This window comes from Protopterus annectens, chromosome 7.part0 (genome assembly GCF_019279795.1).
Source record: "Protopterus annectens isolate FY-2018-M chromosome 7.part0, PAN1.0, whole genome shotgun sequence".
NCBI lineage: Eukaryota > Metazoa > Chordata > Ceratodontiformes > Protopteridae > Protopterus > Protopterus annectens.
Genome location: NC_056739.1, coordinates 1,644,658,088 through 1,644,680,749, shown reverse-complemented (window position 1 = coordinate 1,644,680,749; position 22,662 = coordinate 1,644,658,088). Strand labels below are relative to the sequence as shown.

The 22,662-nt window shown below is 40.3% G+C and overlaps 1 protein-coding gene across 3 annotated transcripts in view; it reads left to right on the top strand.

Annotated features, from left to right (window-relative positions):
• DAG1 (dystroglycan 1) overlaps positions 1-22,662 on the top strand; it is a 709,594-nt gene that overhangs the window by 156,074 nt on the left and 530,858 nt on the right. Inside the window, exon 1 of one of the 3 annotated variants that reach the window (XM_044078179.1) lies at positions 5,539-5,556. The exons of the other annotated variants lie outside the window; for them this stretch is intronic. The gene's annotated coding sequence lies outside the window, so the exon portion shown is untranslated. Of the gene's footprint in view, positions 1-5,538; positions 5,557-22,662 lie in introns of those variants that run through there. 3 annotated transcript variants of the gene reach the window in all.

The window sequence follows — 22,662 nt, the reverse complement described above, 5'->3', positions numbered from 1 at the left end:
TCTGTTCCAGCTCAGTATATGGCTTTCAAAATCCTTTACTATCCTAAAAATACTCCATCACTACAAGGCTTACTAGACCCATATTCTAGTAACAGAACTCTGCGCTCTAACAATAAACCCATCCTACAGATCTCAAAGCCACACAACCATGCTGGTGACTTCATCCACTCACATTATATTGCCAAAATTAGGAACTCTCTACCTAGAAGTATCACATCAAGCACTACATTAACTAAATTTAAACAAATACTGAAAACCCACCTTTCCAGTTAATGGCTCTGCCCTTGCTCCACCCCAGACTAAGATCTCCCTACTCCCCTTAGACAATCCTTTCTTCACACTAACGTTTTTATCTTGGGTTTTATAGCTGATCTATGTAATATTATTACTACTAACGTAACCAAGTGAACTCAACTAATATGTAAAAGTGCATAAATATAACTCAGAGTTTACTTTTTTGTTCTCCTTGTTTGTCATGTACTTTATACCTGACGTATCTAAATTTGTATATATTGTTACTATCAATCAATGTAAGCTTTATTCTATGTGCAATTGTATATCTTGCCTACTTGTAATCTCTCAGACTTATCACTTGGAATGCCATTTTTCTGTTTAATTGTCTGTTTGAATTTCTTTCTGTGGAGCTTTTCTCCCCGGGCCTCCCCTGAAAAAGGACTTGTCCAGTCCAACTAGCCCGGTAAACAAATATAAAATAAATAAATAAATAAATAATTAAATAAATTTTGAGGCAGAATGCCCCTTTAGTATCTGAAGATTTTCTTTTCTTTCCAGTATCTTTATGCTGTTTTCAACTGGTCCATCTCTCCTCTTCCGTAATTTCTGCTTTGAAATGGGATTGATTTCCCCTATCCCATCAGGTAGTATTTTTCTGCCTTGTGCCCACTGAGTATCAGGATAAGATTCAACCTTAAAGTGAGTGCAGTGCTTAATTGGAAAATGAATTAATACCGGTGTCTTCAAAACCGCATATGCCAGGTTTCTGCAGCATTTCTTTAACATCCATAGGCTTCTAGATATTTGTGAGTGTGGGTAGCTGGTATGTGCAGTGATATTTGTTAAAACTGTGCTGCTGTTCACTTAGAAGCCCAACTTGGTTCAGTATGACACTTCACTTACGGGTAATATAGCCCTCTTAAGTGCAAATAAAGTTAGAGATAGTCCTGCGATGAATCTTCAGGAGTCTGCTTTGTTTGGGTGTCCATATTTAGAAAGGGCAGAATTGGTTGATGACATCCATAAGCCATGTGATCTGTAGTAACTCTTGTTTCTTATGTTTTTTATTTTCCGTCCATTTACCCAGAGTGAATACATTTAAAGCACACACAGATGTTAAAATTAAGTGGAGGAGTTTGAATGATACAATATCCTGAACAGGACATTGACCTTAATAATCCACATCCCTTTAGATTGCCCAGTAGTCAGACTTGATAGTTTGAGTAGCCCAGTCTAGTTTCTGTTACCAATGTCATCCCTCTTCTGCCTCCTACTGTTTTGAACTTCAAACTTCCTAGAAGTGTAGTGTGTGGTGAGGCTGATTACTTCAGGTTGTATTGCATACCAGACTGCAGGGGCACTTCTACATAAGAAGTGCATTTAATTCTTGTAGAAAAGCAAAGCATTGCCTTTGTTATACAGTTTTGTGTATACACTGCCACCCTTAAGCATTATAGAACCTCTATAATCCAAGACTTTGTGCAATCACTTGTCTAGCCGTTTCCAGTAAGTTCCTATCCCTTTCTATGGTCAGTTAATGTAGTGTCCCATACTGATGTGGGGGTTGGGAGGATAACAGGTGCTGAGACTGTAATCGTTCAGTAATGAGATGGTTACACCTCCTCTCTTTTAGCCATACCAGCTTGTGTTTGGGGCTGGGAGACCTCCCCATTGCATGCACACTCCTGCATTGACCTAAGATAGCATGCCACAGCACCTTAAAGTTGTGGAGTTAGTCCTGTAAGCTGTGACTCCTCAGATCTTCATTTGGGATCAAACCTGCAAAATCTGAACCTTACACCCCCTCAGGAGATGGCTAAGCAAGCTACTGGAACTTCCTTTTAATTTTGTTGTCTGCCTTTTGATCCCAGGTTACTTACTGAAACCTAGGTCATTGCCACTTAGTGTGGACTAAAACATCTGTATTAGCAGAGCTTGCCAGTGAAGCATGTCATTTGCTGATGGCAGTATTGGTGGGAATAATTATTCTGTTCATTTGCACCACAATGCAGTAAGTGTTTTTTTTTTTTTTTTTTTTTTTTTGTTTAAGCTGTAATGGGGTGAGGTCTTGCTGTTGAATAAGTGACAGATGAAATGCTAGGAATATAGGTTACTGTTAATTTTGAGAGTACATTTCCAAACAGTAAATACTTCCTGGGCTTGCATGCATTACAGTTAGTGTCAGTGTGGCTTTGACCAAGTAAGTGAATTGGCGTGACTTTGTCCTCAGGGTGGCCCCTCCCTAGATGTTTTAAATGCATGCTTAATAAGCAAGGCCAAATTGTGAGTAAGTGCTTTGGAACATAATGTGTATGGAAAGTGTCATCTTGCTTTAGTAGCCTATCTTTGTGTTTCCAACTAGTTGAAACTATTGTTTCATTTTTTTTCCCCTCAAACAAAGGCACTCTGTGCTGTAACAGAAAGTTTCCTGATTAATCCGGGGAAGGAGGAGGAGGTGGCTTAATGGATCTGTGATCCAGACTGTGGGAATACTGGCCAAAAAAACAAGAGATGGTTAGATGAGAGCATGTCTCCTCTACAGAATGTAGTGCAAAACATGTTAATGTGTCACTCATCATTTTCAATTCATGATTTTCATGTGGGAGTCTGAAACCCACAATCTCACGAATGTCCAGCTTCAGCGTAAATTTCTAGTTTACTGTGCCAGCATTCTTTCTTTCAAGGCAAGCAAAATTATGGGTCTTAGCCATTGCTACTTTAATTAGTCATGTACAAAAAGAGAGAGAGAAAAGGAAGGACTTCAGACTTTTGTGCTGTGTTAGAATGCTTAGGAAGTCTGTAATTTCTTATTTTCAGGTCAAACTAGCAGCCCAGACCTGGGATAATACAGAATCCTTAATCTGGTGTCTGTACTCCCTTGTTACAAATCAATCCCCCAACTTTAATCTTAATGAATAGCTTGCTGCCATGTGGTAAACATTATATGAACTCATGTATGTATTTTCATTAGTTGAAACATAGTGTGCTTGCTCTGTGTCCTCCAAAGTCCCTTTCTGTCTCCATTCAGGCAGAAAACTTCATGTGTAGTGGACTGTGTAATTCTATAACTTACTAGCTTTGCATCTGCATTAAGTATATTTACTTTTCACCTTTTAATAGGTTAGTTTAGTTTAATAAGTAACTTGTCAGTTCAACTCTTGCCCCTGCTGTGTCCTTTAGTTGAGACATGGCTCACCTGCCATACCGACCAAGGAAGTGACATCACCTGCACTGCAGACATGTGGAGACAGCTGCAGTAACTGAGAGGCTAAAAGATCACCTGCTGCTTAAGTAAGCTGATTGTATTTTTTATGAGAAAAGTAGTTGAAATATTGTGAGTTAGGAGAATTTTAAGGGAAGCTAAGTAGCTTGGAGTGACATCTTTGTAGTCTCCTTTGTTTTCAGCCTTTCAGTTTTAAAACTGAACACAGGCTAAATCTGTCTGTCATTGCAGTGATTCATCTGAGTTGCGCTTTTGGGTAAATACATTCTGAACAGGCAACAATATTGAGGGGGCACTCTGTAGCCGAAGGGCAGTTCATTGTTATGCTGGTGATGGCCTAACTGTGTGTTCTGAGCCTAAGGCATCACTAGAACCACAAACACACCATCTAACTCTACCACAGAGAAGGCCTTAGAGACAGGGGTTTGTCTTTTTTTATTATTTGCATCTTGCTGTAACCCCTTCCGTTAATGGCATTGAATGACGGTTTGTTGAATGGCTTAGTAAAAACAGTCACAAAGACTGACATGAGAAGTGAAGCATACATATTAAGACAATTTTTATCTAAACAGACCTAACTGGAAATTTCTTTTCATGTTCAGTTTTCTGTTAAATTTCTTTTCAGTAAAGTTGGTTGCATATTTCATTGTGAGGATCTTTTTTGTTATTGCAATAATATTAATAGGTACATCCCTGCATGTAGCAGATGTGAAGGGCAACAGTTATGTAACAGATGTCCCTACTTTTCAGTACAGAAAGGAACTGTAAATAACTATTCTCCACTGTTTTAGTGAAAGAATAACTTTAAAGAAATTGTATAGCCCTCTGTCTTTATCTCACTTGTCTTTCTCCCTCTCTCCCTTCCTCTTTCTTTCCTAAACGGAACTCTTTGTGTGCGTGCGCTTGCGAGGCAAAATATGTTTTAATCATGAAATGTTGCCTTGCTGTTCTTTTCTCAGAATTGTCCATTAGGATATTACCCGTGAGTAGATTTGAGCTTGCTTCCACCTGATATGACTAATAAAACATTACACACTTTTAAGATTTGCATAATTATTTAACACAAATTTTATTTTTCAGGAAAGGCAAAAGAAAAACTGCTTGGTAGCACTTTGGAGACTGACATTTGCGGGTAAGCTGTAGCCGTACTCTGAGTCTGTGAACATTTTATTAAGAAAAAAAGAGGGAGGGAGAGGATAGCTGCTGGTTGCAAACTTGCTTGCTCCCTCTGCTAGCTAAAAGGTTAAATAAAAGAGTGGCCACATAGATTCAGTGATTACAAATGAAAGATGACTGAGGCTATGTATCAATGTTTAAAAACTGCAATCTGCATATGTTACAGAAATCCAAAGCTCACATCCAGGTTTAATTTTACAGAAGGACAAGCTTTTTATCTTGAAGTAGGCAATGTTTCTTTCATTCAGTAGAAACTTCACTTAAAATGTAGTTAAACCAACATTAAATGTATGCTACAAATCTCTAAAGGAAGTTATTTAATTTTTGCTTTCCTGAGGCTGTGTTGTACTAGGTAGAAGGACAGAACATACAGTTCTTATTTTGGTTAAGGAGGGTCATCAGTTTCTTCCTTTTAGCTATACTTAGATTTAATTATAGCAGTTCATATGAGTTGATTAGATATGTTTTGTGAACATTGCAATTAACATGCAGTTCAGCCTTCCAGACACTCTTAGGGGGAGAGGTCAGGAAATGTTAGCTTATGGTCTTCTCATCATCACTGGCTGCACTAGGGTCTAAGCATACTGCAATGTTTCTACTTGGTGGTGACGGAAAGACCGTGTTTTCCTAATATCCGCACATGTGAAGGTTGTCAAGGAAATTTCTCTGCAGTTACCATTTACTTTTGTTACTAGATTCTGTATGGTATATACTCCTGGGTTCCAAACTAGTCAATAGGATATTATTTCTTCATTGCCTAATTAAAATGTCTGTCAGGCAGCACTACCAAGAAAAAAATCTCACATACCAATGAGGGTCGCACATTGGCATTTTAACTTATTCATGTGCATCTGCAGCACTGTGTCCTTCCTTGACTGTGACTTAGACTTCATAGCAGCTGAATGGCCTACTCTACATAGCAGGTATGTCAGACTCTGAATGAGATTACACCACTTGCAATATTAAAAAAAAAATACAGCCATAAGAGCTATCACTTTTATAGTACAAAATGACAGATAAACTTACTAGCAGAAGAAACGCTTTTATAGTAAGTCAAAAACAGAAAGTGACCTGAAAGCTTGTTTCTGAATGCAAATTTTTGCTGTTCTCAGTTATTGATTTTGGCATTGAGCTTTGCTGTAAAGGAGTGCAGTGGTACAAGTTTTATCTTTGTGTACTTAGTGTGTAGGTGGTATTTGTCCCAGCCATCTTTGGTTCTTTTTTGCCTTGCTGATGATTCCATCAAGAGAAAACATCACAATCTGGTGTCTGTCCAGGTCTGTGACTAAGCTGGATCAGATATATACCTCACTGGGGAAATATTTACATGCATTATCACAAATTGGTGTTGTGTTTTTCTTATGTGCATTAATGGATGATTGAGGAGAAAATGACATACACAGAGGTGTAGGACATGTTCACACCAAAGAAAACCAGCAGATGTGCCAGCAGGTGTGATATTTCTTGTGAATTTGTCAAAGCCAGTATTTGTAACTGACTAAGTTTAGAACACAATTTTGTGTATATGCTTGGACTTTTGTACAAAGATTATTAAGAGAAGTCAGGAAGCCTTCCAGGTGATCCTGACTAAAAAGGTATTCAATCTTCTTAGGCTTGTCCATGTCTACAAATGTGCAGCAGCAGGTGTGCATAGATATATCTTTAGAAAAGAAAAAAAAATTGAGAGAAAAGTTGGAGTCCCATGAACTAGATAGTTAAACTGAGGCTCCTGTGTATGAGAGCATCAGCTCCACAGCGCTACTCAAGCCTCCTCTGTTCTTGATGTATGTTACAGCTGAGACCTCTGGTGATGTCCCTCAGATCATCACTCTTTCAGTCTGTACATCAACTCACTTGCATCAAAATCCGCAAAAATCGAGAGTTAAACTCTTGGCCTGGAAGTCGGCTGCAAGCCCACACTATAGCACTGCTTTATTAGGAAAGAAGGGGAGAGTAGATTTCCTCTGGTCTTTTTTTGAAGAGTAAATGCCTGCTCACAAGTAGCTAGAACCCAGGTAATGTGTCCTCCTCTAGCTCACAAATCCCTGGCAGCTGTTTACCCTGTCATGACCCAGACTCATGTGGTCCTCTTCGTGAATCAGTTGTCCATAGCCCCAGTCAGCCTCCCTAAACAATTGAGCTAAATTGGTTTCCTTTGGTTCTTGAGTGGCATACATACTGACTTGGGAGCAGCACTCTCTATCAGGATTACCACCACTCAGAAGGAAGAGGATAGTCTCCCCTGTGAGAGATTAAATCTTCTGACCCTGAGGAGGAGGGGGAGGAACTAGAGTACACATCAAAGATGCCCTCTCCACTTGTGACACAGACTGTGAGGACACTGTGGTTTATGATTTATTCTCAAAAGACTTGCCATATGGTAGTACTGTGGCTCTCACAATGGAACATTTCTACTGGCAGTCTCATAAGGCCTCTGCCACACAGAGAAAATAAGTGGACCTTTTAGGACTGTGCCCACCCCCTCCCTAAAAAAAAAAGCTATTTCACAAGTCTTGGAAGCCCTCCTGAGTTACAGATTGCTTCCCTAGTGAAAGACTCTTAATGCCCTGCCCACAAGAGGTCTGACTGCTTTTATAGGGTGTAAGGTCCTCATAAGTATTTATGTGAAGATCCTTTTACACAGACTGAGTTTGTTGGAGGGATCAGTACCAGCTCCTGGATGTAGTGTTCTTCGTGACATAATTTGTGAAGAAAGTTTATACTTTAGCAAGCTTGGCTTTTCATGCTTTGAATTGCCTAACCTGTGGTTTTAGATACTGGGAGTGTGTTCCCATTCAGCTGTGGGATAGTTGTGAATGATTGCAGGATGAAACCTTCAGGGGATGTCTTCAGTAAGTTCCAGACTGCCTTTACAGTTAAGAAAACATCCCTTAAAATTTGGGTGTAGCATCCAGACCAGGTCTGCTGGCAGAGGACTTTGTCCCCATCTGAGAGGTGAAGATGCAACTACTTGGTGCACTCTTACATAAGGAATTTATCTTCTGTCCCCCTTCCTACAACATTTTCAAAATATTGGAAGACAAAGGGGGGAAACCAAAGATCTGTGAAGCAGAGGTTTTGATGCATCATTCCAAAGTACGACTGAATAGCCCTTAGTACTGGAGGCAGCGCAGAGGTAAACAACCAAAGGGTAAGAAAGCCACACAGAAGAGATAATGGATGGAGGAGAATGTAAGTAGGCCTGAAGGCCTCCTGGCCCCAGGTTCCAACAGGACATTTTTGTCTTTACCAGCATCCTTCTTTTCAGTCCCCAAAATGCGTACCTTCTCCAGCTGTCCCCCCATTTCCCTCCCATACATTGTGCAATGATAGCAGGCTGGTTGACCTTTTGTTACCACCACTGGTCAGAAGAATTGCTTCATTTTCTGGTCAGACCACAAAAGAAAAGAGGTCTGCCACCAGTTCCAGAAGACCAAAATGACCTCTTTGGCCCACTCCTGGTACAACTTTTAGTGCAGAAAACTACAGCTTGCCCCCTTCAGGCAGGATGCAAAATGGTTCTGTAACAGGCTGTTTCTCATGTTCCGAAAGAATGGATCTTGGATGCCATTATTAGATTTGCAAAGATTAAGCAAGTTTCTAAAGATTTCAGAGGTCAAGATGCTAACTCTGCAGGCCATGTCTACTACCATTCCTAGGTCCTCAGGCTCTACTAGTGACTATAGACCTCAAAGAAGCTTACCTCCCCATCCACATTTTCAAAGCTCAGAGGTGGCATTTAAGGTTTGTGGAAGGGACAAATCACTTCATGTTTGCAATCTTTCCCTTTGATTTTGCTACTGTGCCCAGAGTGTTTGCAAAATGTATGGGTGCACAACATCCTCTCAGGTTAAACAGTGTGTGACTCATTTATCATCTTTCAGACAGAACCTGTATGACTGGATGGGTAATATTGCCGTCTTTGAGAAAGGGGCTACTGCCTAAAGAAGGATAGCATTAAATTGTTCATAATGGTGAAGTCCACAAATTCTGATGTGCATGAAGAATTAATGAGTAAGCCTACCCAGTCCATGTTTGGGTAGTTAGAAAAAAAAAAAAAAACAAAGGATGTCAGGGCCATCTACAAGGTATCAGATAAAATGTTGACCAATGTTCATTCTGGGGCTTTTATAACAGCAGGAAGTCTAAAATTTTATTTTTTCCTCCTTTTGTTCCCACTGCCAGCAGGTCACTAATTCCACTTGGCTTAATGATCCATTTGTTTTCTTCTCAGCAAGAGTAAGTGTCTGCTGTGAGGTAGCATCATTAAGGCAACCTTCTGGGTGGTTAAGTGCTTTTTTCTTTTATGGCCCCACTCCTTGCACATGCTTAGCTAAGGAACAAAAGAGAAGTATGGAATGGACTGACCATGGTGGTCATCCCTCACTTCTACAAGGGACATTGCCAGCAAGCAAACTTTCTCCCTTCCTTTGAAAAATGAGAAGTAACAGTTTGCCAGTCTCCACCAGAGGAGTCACACTTTCCTATATGCTCCCAAAGCATCAGCAGTGCTCCCCTTGCCCCTAGAAGAGGTGAGCACATCACACCCATTCACTTTTCTCCCTCTCTTTATGGAGCTTCCAGTGCTGGTGCAGCCAAGTGCACCCCAGTCATCTGGGTTGCAGTTAGGGCTCCATCGCTTTGCACCAACTAGGCTAACCCTTGAAATAATTTTCAAGCTATTAATGTCTACTGCCAGAATTTCTTGAGCCTGGTCTATAAATGACAATTTTCATGAGTAAAATTGTATATGACTATTGATACTGTATCACCCATAGTTCTAGAGTACATATGGCTGTACTTGATTCTATAACCATCTGGATATACCAAGCTGATATAAGTATATTTTTCAGTGATAGTTAACAAAACTGTACTGCATTTATTTATTTTCTTCATTGTTTATTGCTGGCCTCTGTCTGTCTGCATTTTGTATCTCAGGATTAGTTCAGTAGCTAGTTTCACAATGGGGGTTGCTTTGCATTCTGTGGAGTCAGCCCACCTAAGGTGTTAGCTACTGGCCAATATATCTGTGTTTATCTGATTGCCTGAGGGTCTATTTTCTCCATTGTACTTCTGGTACAAAGACTTACATAGATACTTACATTTCTGTGAATTTGTGCTCAGTAGCAGAGCTGATATAGCCGACCTAAGTACCTGGCTGTATTTGATTTTATAACCAACTGGATATACCAAGGTGATATAAATATACTTTTTTGCACTTGATCTGTTTCAGTGATAGTTAACAAAATTGCACTGTGTTTATTTATTTGCTTCATTGTTTATTGCTGACCTCTGTCTCTCTACATTGTGTTTGTTTTTCCCACCCTTGTATTGTTTTAGTCTTAAATTTGGTGGCTTTGGCATTGCTTGCCCCTGACGTAAAATTGATTTTGGTCACTCCTCCCATTCCCTTATCATTTGCTCACTCACGTGAGTACAGTAAGAACATTTGGGAAGGACTTCCCCTTGCTTCTTTGATTTTGGACACTCCTCCCAGTCCCATCTCATCAGCTCAGTTTACTGAGTACAGAGAGAACATTTGGGAAGGTCAACCCCCTTAATTTCTTAATCTTAAACTATCTTCTGTTTCCTCCCTCTCCACCTAAAAAAATTATACTTTGTTCAGCTGCTTTTACTGTAATTGTGTTCTTCCTATTTTATTACCTTATTTTTGCTTTGCTGTGTGCTTTTAAGTGTTCAAGTGCTTTTATTCTACTGCATTTATCACTGCTTGTTAGTAGTCTGATTAAATTTATCTATTATTCTAAGCATCTTAGTTTTGGTTTAGCACTTGGGCTTCAGGCCAGTTACTTTACATTTAAGAAGGTATTTGTGGTCTACACTCTTGTGGACAAACCCTTTTCAAAGCCCTCTCTCCATAAGTACGTCCAAGTATTCAGATCACAATGACTGAACTATTCCCATCAGTTTCTCCTGCCAGCCTGGTCGACATAGGCATACTGAGACAGTGTAGCAACTGCCTCATGTTTACTGACAGCCCTCTTCACCCAACACATAATTATTCTACTTGTGAGAAATGCATGTACATCTGTAACCTTGAATCCATGCTCACTCATGCCACAGTCAGTACTTCTGACACAGAGGAGATTGGCAGCACAAACACCACACCACTCACATCACATAGTCAAGCACAACACACAGCCACCTGTGCAGAGGTCCTCAATAAAAACTTACCTAAATAGCAGAGACCTCCAAAACACACTCACAAACAATCCACACACAATACCAAACACATCACATACAGCAGACAACACACCAGTGTCTCACAAACCCAGCCCATAAAGCAAAATGATAAACCAACACAGCCCACAAGGCATAACAATAATCCAAACATACTAGTCATTGGTGACTCAATTGTGAGACACACCAATGTCCACCTTAGCAGGCTCGACAAGGAGGTGGTCACAGTCGGTTGTTTGTCTGCTGCCAGAATTCAACACATCATGCACACACTTGAGTCTCTGCACAACAAGTACAAGTATGACTCTGTCATTGTCCATGTTGGTGTGAATTACTTGAGATGTACCTGTCTGGACTATATGAAGAGAGACATGATTGAGGTCTGAGCATGTGGCCCAGGCAGGTATGACGCTCACCCTAAGTAGCATCCTACCTTCACCGAGAATGATACCACAATACCAACAAAAATAATTGACTTCAACAATTGGCTTAGTTTCTGGTGTCATTCCAAGGAGATTAAGTATCTGTCTGCCTGGAATAACATAGTTGGCAGGTCTTGATGCTTTGCCAGCGATGGCCTCCACCTGTCACTCCTGGGATTCCAGATCCTGGGCAAGGCTATTGTCTCCGCCATTGTGTCTTTTTTAGGCCAAAGACAAGTCTTCCAACATAAAAGGTCTGTCAACAAACAAATTGAAGGTAATGCTGCTTAATGTTAGGAGTCTTAACCTAAAAATGCACTCACTGGAGGTTGTCCTCACACTGGAAGATGCTGATACCTGTGTGGTCATGGAAACCTGGTTTAAGACTGCATAGAGCACCCCTGACATACCAGGCTATACCTCATTCCACACATTCTGACTCCAAAAATGAGGTTGGGAAGACTATGGGTGGGTGGAGTCTCTGCCTTCATTAAGGACATGCACACCTCCAGGCTGGTTTGCTAGTATGATGCACTGGAACTAATCCAAGTGCAACTGACAGTTGGCAAGACACCCATCCAAGTTATAGCCAGCTATAGACCACTGTTCATGACTCAGGACACCCACTTCTCCTCTTACTTGGATCTGCTTGACTCCATCAAGGAACCCCCTAACACCCTGATCCTTGGTGACTTCAACTACCCCACCATAGACTGGGTAAATTATTCCTGCACTAATGCACTTACCCAATGATTTCTTGACTTCATCAGTTCTAACTCACTAGACCAGCTCGTGTCATCCCCCACAAGGGGAGATGACATTTTGGACTTGGTTCTCACCAAACATGGGTGACCGCTGCACCATTCTCACAGTGAGTTCTTCCCTGGTGTGATCAGATCATCAGTCTGTGTCATTCGAAGTTTCAATCCCTCCCAACCCCCCCCCCCCTCAGCCTTAACCAGGCTAAAAAACTTCTCCTAAGGGAGAGTATCAGTAGCTTCATACCACTGCCCTCCGCAGAAGATGCAGACAACTATGCTGAACATTACGCCATTGCAGTATACAGGCACCTGTACAACTGCATGGACTCAGCCATACCCAACAGAACTAAAACCTGCCCCTCAAGGAAACACAGGCTTGTCTGGTCGTCAATCCTCTTGACTTTACAGCAAAAGGAAGCAACTGTTGTCCAACAGGAAAAAGGAACAAACTCTAAATTGGAAAAACTCACTCCTTAGCCTCAACAAGCAAATTAGATCACTAGCGAAAACCTCCAAAGCCAGTTAAGAATTGAAACTAGCCTCTGAAACAAAGTGAAACCACAAATCCTTATTCAGTTGCTTCAGGAACCTCCATGGCAAAGCCCAGCTTTATTATGAATTAGTACTTAACAGTATCACTTACACTAATCCTGTTGACTTAGCCAACCTGCTAGCAGGTAGGTTCAGCACAAACTTCACCCCCCTGTTTCCCCAATGCCCTTTCGACATCCCCACTGCTTTTCCCACACCTCACATCTCCATAGATCAAATGTTAAAGGCTCTATCAAAGGCAAAGAACAGAGCTTCCATGGGACCTGATAGTATCTCAGGCTGGTATTCTGCACCATCTCCAGCAAGAACTAGCTTCGCCATTGAGCACCCTATTCAGCCACAGCCTAAGTACAGGCTTCATTCCAGCAGAGTGGAGAACTGCCATTCTCATCATCTTGCACAGAGGTGGTGCCACTACTGACCCTGGAAACAATCTCCTCATTTGCTTGACAAGTCTGATCTGCAAAGCCATGGAGTGTATTGTTATGGATCTCATAAACAGGGACATAGGCAATCCCCAAGCACTTGACCCCCACCCAGTTTGGATTCATCAAGGGCAGATCTTGCTTGTTGAACCTGGTTGACTTCTTTAAGACTGTCACCAAGGCCCTGGATGAGGGAAAGTCAGTACATACAGCTTACCTTGACTTGGCCAAGGCCTTTGACACAATCCTCCACTTGGGCATCATTAAAAAGCTAACACAACTTGGCGTAAATTCCTATCTCATCAGCTGGTTGGCCACACTGACAAGACCTACAAGGTCAAAATAAGCACCTCCACCTCTGATAACAGACCTGTCACTAGTGGAGTTCCACAAAAATCTGTCCTGAGACCCCTATTGTTTGGCATTTACTTCTCAGAGGTTCAGGCAAAGAAAAGGCCTGTGGCTGACCATGTTTGTGGATGACTGTAAGTTGGATGCTGTTATTGACTCTCCAAATGATGTTAACATACTGCAAGAGGGTCTCACAGCAGCTGTTCACTGGTGCCAAAGTCATAGCCTGAAGTTAAATGCTCAAGCATGTATCATAATACCTTTGGCAAAAACACGGCCCCTGCTGATTACCACTGAGAGACCTGGGTACTCAGGTTGACAACAGTCTCACATTTGACCATCAAAAAGTGGAAAAAACAAATGGACAGCTAAAATTCCACTTATTTATTGAAGTAGTAAATCCACATTAAGCGCTTTTGTCTTGTAAAAAAGAGACATTCATCATTAGCTGTCCATTTGTTTTTTCCACCTTTTGGATTTATCAGGTTGTTCATAGGTAAGTTCTAGGCTATCGGCCCTAGGGCCTATGCAAGCCTAGCCAAACGAGTTCCAGGGCTTTTGCCTCCCAAAAAAAATATTTTCCTGTGCCCCTGTCGAGCAGAGCCACAGCAGTGATTCCCAGGGTGAATTTCCTATTACCCATCCAATTGCCATGATTTCTCTTAGAGGGCTAATGAGGAGCTTTGCTTGACATGAATGGCCAGCCTGTTCCAGAGCAGTGGAAGTCTCTGGGACAGGAATCTATCCCTCCAGCATGTTCTGTTTATTGTGGTGACGAGGTTTAGGTCCCTGGAATGTGTGGCTCAGAGAGACTGGGATTTCTTTAAGTATAGCATGTCCATCAGGTCTGAGTTAGACATGGCTTTGTACATTAGGCAGAGGTCAGCTCAGAGTAGGCAATATGTGACAGAGTAGAGCTGGAGATTTTTGAGACCGTCTGCATATAGCATCTGTTTGAGTCTGGTAATCCCCTTAGCGAGGTATTTCTGTGGCCTTATCAGCTATTGCAGATGTCTTGCGGGGTACATGCCAAACGGGACTTTGTACTCTATGATGGGTCTAGTAAGGGATGATAGAGAGGAACGATGACCTCTCTTTTTCTGGAAGAGAACCCCTTTGTGATGAGGTGTGCCACGTAGGATTTCCTGACTACTGTGGCAACGTGATTATCAAAGGAGAGACTACTATCCACTTGTGTCCCAAGGTCTCTTATCACATTTTCGGTGTTTTAGTAGGCTGCCGCCTATGTGGTAGTTCATGGGTACGGTATTTTTTCCAAAGGGGATGACAGTACACTTCCTGGCATTAAGCATTAGGCCACGACTTTGATACCAAGCATCAGTGTCAGTGAGGCCTCTTTGTAGAATTTCCACATCCTTAGGTGTATCAATTATGGCTCCTAGTTTGCAGTCATCTGCGAATTTCATTAGCCAGAGACGAGCTGTATTAGCCTGGAATTCAGAGAAGTAGATAACGAACAGGAGAGGACCTAGGACCGAACCCTGTGGTACTCCTCTTTTCACTGGTCTGAAGTCGGATTTGGAGTCTGCTACTTTCACTGTGTGGGTTCTGTCAGTGAGCCACTTGGTCACTCATCATGAGACATAGGGATTTATGCCTAGTTCAGTGACTTTATCTATAATACCAGAGTGGGGGATGGTGTTGAAAACCTTGGCGAAGTCAAGATAGGCTGTGTGCCACTACCTTACCCTTGTCTACGGTTTTAGTGATTGCTTCGAAGAGGTCAATCAGGTTTAGGGGGCATGCTGTACCTTTTACAAACCCAAACTGAGTGGTGTCCAGAGTTTGGAGGTTACCTATGTCTTTGTTTATAAGCTCTTGGATGATGTGTTCCATGGCCTTGCAGACCAGGCTCATTAGGCTAATGGGGTGTTAGTTCCTGGGGTCTATGGTGGCACCCCCTTTGTGGAGTGGGATAACTGTTGCTGTGCTCCACTCCTTAAGCACAAAGCCTGAAGTGAGGCAATGGTTGAATATGGTACTTAGGTGGGGTGCCAGTTCGTTCTGTAGTTCATGCAGAACGCAGCCTGGGATGTTGTCCGGTCCCATAGATGCTGTGTTCTTGGCTTTGGAGAGTCCGGTCTTCACCTATGCGGCCGTGATTTCAGGGGCTTTGCAATCATCCAATATGGGGATGGGGGTAAGGTAGGATAAAGTTAGCACTAAATGTCTGCCAGGATTTTGGCAATATCAGTTGGTTTGGTAAATGTAGTGACATTGTGCTGTAGTTCAGAGCAGATCTGAGTGTTGCCATTGAGATTCTTGACATAGCTGTAGAATGCTTTGTGGTTGTCTTTAGAATCCAAGGTGATTTTATTTTCGTAACTAGCTTTGGAGTATTTTATGAGGTATCTCAGCTTCTTCCTGAGTCTGACCAGGGAGTTCCTGCAGTCATGGGAATTTACTATTTTCTGCAACAGTTTCTTCCTTCTGTTGTAGAGCTTTTTTATGGCAGGGGACCGCCAGATTGGCTTCCTTTTTCTGGAAGATAGAGTCTTGGTTCTGTTGGGGATGGCACAGTCGTGCTTACACAGTGCATTTGTATATGATTCAGCAGTCATACCACTAGTTCCCATCTGTGTGGGTGTAATGAAGTTTGCCACTTCTGACTTAAGAAGCATGAAGTTGGCTTTGCTGTGGAACATGTTTACATTCGACCATCATGTAGCAGCTGTGGCTGAAAAGTCTTTTACTTGGTTCATCTCATAAGTAAAGGAATTGCATCCAGAAAAAAGGAGATTATTACCTCTCTGCACTCCTCCCTCATTAGACCAATAATTGAGTATAAAACCTTGTTTGGCATGTACCTCTCCAAACATCTGCACTAACTGGAAAGGCCACAGAAATGCCTCACAAAGAGAATCCATGGCCTCTAACACCTGACCTGACAGGCTCAAATCACTATCATTCTACTCGGTATTGTACAGACTGCTCAAGTGTGATCTGTGTCTCACCTACAAGGTAATCTCTGATGCTGCTCTACTAGAGATGCTCTATATCCACAAGTCTAATTCCTCGCATATTACCCACTCAAAAGGCCTGAATCTAATATGCAACATCAACAAAACATGTTGGAGAGACAGGTTTGCCTCTCAGAGGCTGCCCCGTCTCTGGAATCGACTTCTCTTACACATCAAACAGAGTACCTCGCTGACCTTCTTCATGCACAGCCTTGATGAGTGGATGGGAAATCACAAATTTGTCCCAGGGTTTCCACCTGTGTCCCTCATTGACCAGGGCGACAGGTGCTGACTGAGGTTTATTTTTTAGGGATAAACCCATGGCTAGGCTTGTAAGGGCTCCAGGGCCATTAGCTTGATAACCTCCGATGATATTATGAGCCTATGATATGTGCTTAATTTGTGAAGTCAAGAAAATGTATGAAAGCGTACCATGCTTGAGGTTGTCACTATGATCCTGATGTTGCTTTGAGTAATTAATGTGTAGTTCATCATTTTTTAATGCCCATACTTTCTGCTTTAGTACAGTATAACTTTACAGTATTACTTGAGCTCAGTCGTTTAGATTTGCTCCAGAAATTCTTAATACATACATTATATTTATTTTCCTTTAAGAGACTTTTCCCCTTTATAACTCCCTTTTAACCTGCCTGAAGCAAACCCAGTAACATCACCCCTATCATCAGAACACTGTATAAGCAAAAACTGACAGTTGTGTTGATTTAGGACAGACTGGTATGTGTAGCAGCAAGGACCGCTTGCCTTCCATCATCATGTCACAGGCACAGCAAGTTATTGCCACCCTCTTAAAGAGTGGTCACAGCAGTGTTAGGCTGGGGAGTTTAGGATTTGTGGTTGGGGGGAGTTCTAGAATTAGGGTCAGGGACAGGGGTTTGAGTTAGATTCAGGGACAGAGTTTTAGGGTTAGAGATGAGGTTTTACGATTAGGATCATGGATGGGGTTTATGGTTGGGGACTGTGTTTTAGGGTTTGGTACAGGGTCAAATAAGGAAACCATTTGGTTAAGGTAACTGATAACTCCTACTTTGCAGCTGGCTTGATTAAATGACAGATGCATTGATGTGCCAGTCAGGTCATTACTGCCCATTCTGTCATAGTCTGATCACATGATTGACTGCAGAATTTCAATAAAAGTGGGTTCCACATTATACTGTTACAGTGATTAGTAATGTCCTGTCCAGGTTTTCTCATGTGGTTAAGAGGGTTGCATGGTAATTTACACTGGTGTGAATTTGTACTTGGATGCATCTCTGGCTGGCACTAATTTTGTAACCATGTCACCAGAGTCTGAAAGTTTAAGATTTTGCAAACTTGGAACAGTTAGAATTTTCTCTCATAAATGGGTTATTGGCCTAACCAGTAAGCCTACCATAGTGTCTCCCAGAATTAGTACATCCATGTTATTTTAATTAGAATTTTTGTGCACTAGCTTCAAATCCTAAATCTGTCTGAACAGTAAGTGTCTGAGTAGATACACCCAGAGTTCTACACTTCATTGTTTCACATAAGCAGATTAAGAAGTGGAACACTCTGGGGAATGCATTTTCTTAACCTTTCATTGTTTAGTTCTAAACCTGAAGCTACATATCTTTGATTGTATTAATTATTGACTCAGCCTGTTTATTCCCTTCACTAAAGTTGCTCACATATTCAAAATGTTCTTTCCCTACTTCTATCACATCCTTCAAGCATACATTTTTATCCATGTCATTAAATGGATTTGGTAGAGTAATTTGTATGCATCATTATTCATTTTAATATAGCTCATCTGAGACTCTTAATTTGTCTGTATAATAGTATAATAGTAGCATACTTTAAGTAAAATATACAGTATAGCTAATACAGTACAAATAGGTCAGCCATTTGCTGGGTGATCTGTTTATGTTGAGTGAATCCCAAGAAGGCATGAACTAAGGAATCATTAGTAAGTACACATCTACTATTAAGTATCTTAAAACTCGTTCCAATAAAAACAGTCAAAATTGTAAAAGGAAGTCTGCATAACTCATCCTGACACACAACCACTACTGTGGCTACTAAACACTTATACAGACGGCGAATACGTAAGAGAAAAATGGGAAGTGATTTGCTTGTCTCCACCAGGGAAATGACACTGCCCCTATGTGATTGTTTGCTAAGTAATCTTTTCATATTGAATGAAAATTGCAATTCCTTAGTTAACCTCTTTGAAAGAAAGTGTGCACCATCACTTAAAGGATGAAGCACTTATTTGAAAAAAAATTTTCTTTTTTCAGTTTAAAACAATTAAAATGCATTAAATACTGTGACAGTCAAAACTGTACCCCCCCCCTAACATTCCACCTGCAAAACAGGTACTCTGGTAGACATTACCTGATCAAAAAGAAGCCTGTTTCTGTAGGTAGTATTTTAGTGGGTTAATACAAGAGAATCCAGAAAAGCTGTTGGCATCACATATCTGCTGCTTACTTAAAATTATTCTTCATAATCTTTTAAAACAATGAAATATTAAGAATCCGCAGGCTTTTTACTTCAGAATTAGCAAACAGAACAGGTTTGGTAATATGATGTATCAGTTCTTAACATTAGAATAAAGTAATGCCATCAAGCCTTGATCATAAGACCCTTGGGCATGTAAATGAAAATAAAACAGCACTGAAGTGTAAATGTTAATGGTATTACCCCTACCTCTTCTGTGTCATACCCAATAACAATATAGAGGAAAAATGTCTTACTGCTATATAAAATCAAAATAAATAAATTACAGATATGCAAAGAAATGCAGTGTAACCACTGCAGTTCACAGTGCAGTATAACAGCTGTAGTATGTTGTAAGGGAGACTGTTGCTAGTTACTCGGAACATTGAATGACCATGTGCAGTTATGTGTGTGCGTATGTGATATCTGGTCGTGTGATATGCAGGCACGGTACATACAGCCTATTACGTGATGCACAGCACCAGTACAAATTACAAGCAAGACTTGATATCTTTAAAATTTGGATCTTCCAGGAGGAAGGACTGCCCCGACAGAACAGTGTGAAGACCATGTTGAGGTGAATTGCTTCTTTGAATGCTAAGTACCTTGTAAAGCCCCAAGTCATTTGCATGGTTGTTTAGGCTCAAAAGCATTCAACACAGTTACTGCCTAAGATTCCAGTAGTACTGTTTGTCTTTGCAAATGATAATCTGTTTGTAACGATTATTCCTTTTCAGTGTGGCTATATAAAGACAAGATTTGGCTGTATCCGGATGTTATTAAATAAGAAGATTGTACTGCAGTGCTGCTGTTATACAGAATTTGACATATTCAGATACATGGAACAATCTGCAGTGCTGACGTTAGGAAAGAACAGTACACAGTGGGTGTTAAGAAAGTGATGTACAACTTCGTAAATTATCTTTATCATCCTATGTCCTTGGGGCATCTTAACACATCTTGCTTAAAAAACTGAGTGAATTTATTTGTTTTGTTTTGTTTTATTGCCATTAGGGCAGGACACTTTTTTTATAATATAACTATGGCTCTGACTTGAATGAGGAATAGAACAATAAACCCGTTTCAGCCCTTCCTCCAACAGTAACTGTTAAAAAAAAATATTGCTTCTGATTTGTTGAGCCATTCCCTTCAGAAGAACCAGACAAAGGTGTAGAACATCTGGTTTAGTAGATTGCTTGTGGGTAATCCAGCTGTTAATAGGAAACCACAAAAATGTATATTGATTTACAAGTGACCACAAAGTATTCTTACTTTTATTTTTTTGCTTTACTTTTTATGCAGGACAGGACCCTACCCATGCCTCAGAAACGAGTTTTATTGTGACATGAATGTAATGGCAGCTTAACAGATATTCTTGATTTCCTCCAAAAGCTTAATAGTTTTTGTCCAGATTTCTACTACATTTATGCACTTTATTATACAAAATTCAGTTGCTTATGCAGGTATGCTGTACAGCTGCCAGTTTTCATGTTTAACAGTTGTGTCATATTCAGGGTAGAGTAGAATGCTCTAACAATATAAGAACTTGCTATTGAAGCAGATAGGTCACCGCTCTGATTCATTTTGCCTTTCAAGTTTCATCACCTATGTAGGTGAGTAACGTACGATTGCCTAACTCTTGAGGGGATGTTGTTTGTTTATTTTTGTTGTATTAAACTGAATAAACCCACTAGGCACAAGTACTTACTCTAGCAGCACAGTGTGAGAAATCAACCTGTGCAATGTCACATAGTAGGTAAATGACGACCAACAGAATAAAACCCAACAAAATGGAAGATCTAGGACATGCAAATCACTTTATTAACCAAATGATTAGCGCTTTCATCTGTATAACCAAATCAGACTTCATCTGATACTTTTCCACAAGTTTCTTACCCAAAGCTTTGCGATGTTTCCCTGTAAGCTTTCTTGCCTGACCTTGAACCAAAGTGTTTAGGACCTTGGTTGTCATTAGGATCCAGTATATTAATACACCACTGCACTTCTTAATGACCAAGTGGTTATATGTAACCACAGAGATATAATTGTCATAATGTTAATATTTGAAAGTAGCACTGATTTTAATACTGTGTTTTGCAATACTGACAGGAAAGGAAACAACACACTCAAAAGAAATCACAGAGAAATCAAAAATGTGTTAAGGCATTTTCAGTCTTTTAAACAGTACAACATAGAGGAGTTTCTCTTTGTACCAAAGCGCAGGTGGCTTAGCATAGAGAGCAGAGTACAACTCCTTGGTGCACGTAAAACAGTTATATGTTTATTGCAGTCAAGTAATTAAAAAAAACTCCAGGTGGATGGTGAATGTTATAAAGAATATTCTTTTTTTTTTTTTTTTTTTTTTTTTTTAAAGAAAATTTGTAATCATTTAACATATTTACAATATATACACAGGAAGAATTTCAGCTTCACATGTTGGTGTACAATGATATGAATACCTTGAGTTTTTAATGTAATCTTTTTCAGTTAACAAATTGAGGCTTTTGGTATTTCGGTAGTAACATTTCAAGGTTAACCAACTAAAGGTCTTACTATGATTTATAGATCTTATTCTGATCACTCTTGTTCAGTTTTACATAGCATTTTTCTTAACTTTAAAAATTCTTTGAACGTAGGAACTAAGTTTGATTTCCAATTTTTTGTAATAACTGTTCTGGCAACTGCCAAGACCGCCCAGAAGAGTCTTTGCTCTTTGGCGTTTGCAGATACAGGAAGCAGAACATTCATTAGTATTACTGATCTAGTTAAAGAACAATTATCAGAACATAACCTTTTTATAAGGAGTATTCTAAGCCTTACAAAGCTTAGTCTAAGCAGTAGGAATAAGCATATAGTTTTAGGGCCACCACAGAAGTAGCATCATTGAGGGTCGTCAGCAATGAGATTAGCATGAACAGAACAAGATGTTCTCAAATAATGCCCCATGACTCCTCCCTAAGCATCAGGAAAGTTTGGGAGTAGAACTGTGTTTTGCTAACAAGGGAAATCCTACTATGAATTAGTCATAACATGAGTTTAATTGTATATTTGGAACAGTAGTGAATCAGACATATAATAGGTTGATGGCAAAATTAAGTCAGATTGTGTCAAGATATGGAAAATCTGTCCACATAGCCATATAAATGTTCGTTTCATACAGCTATAGTGGAATGAGTATGGACTCCAGTCTGAGAAATTGCATATGTATTTTAAGTCTTGTGATGTGATCTATGCCAGTGGCATGCTGGAATGTAAAGCTGACTGGGTATATTTTAGGTACATTAATGCATGACTACCTCATAGATATCTTTTTGTTTTATAAAAATAAATATGAGTAGCATATTGTGTTATCTCTGTATGAGATTGGTGCAAGTCTGTGGTCTCTGCTTCATTAGCAGCACTTAGCAAAAACGTATCATGGAGACTAGAAACACATCCTGTGTGTGTATGTGTGTGTGTATGTGTGTGTGTGTGTGTGTGTGTGTGTGTGTGTGTGTGTGTGTGTGTGTGTGTGTGTGTGTGTGTGTGTGTATGAGCATCTTGCTCAACATAAAAGTTATAGTGGTGACCTTAGCAAGAAAACGCACAGGGTCCTTACATTATTCTCTCATCAGTGAAATTCCTCTTTTATAAAAGAGATCATCATCTCCCTGTTGGCCTGAAGCTGACACACTTTTCAGTAATGCTGATTTGTGTCATCTTGTATTTTGAATAGTGATGGCCCTACTAGTATTTATTCCCAGTAATATTTGTGGTTAGCAAATTATTTTCAGATATTAACAATGTCCATTATGAACTCAGTTTTTGCTATGAAAAAGCAGGACTGTAGAAATATCAGGTCCTCTGCATAGAACTGAA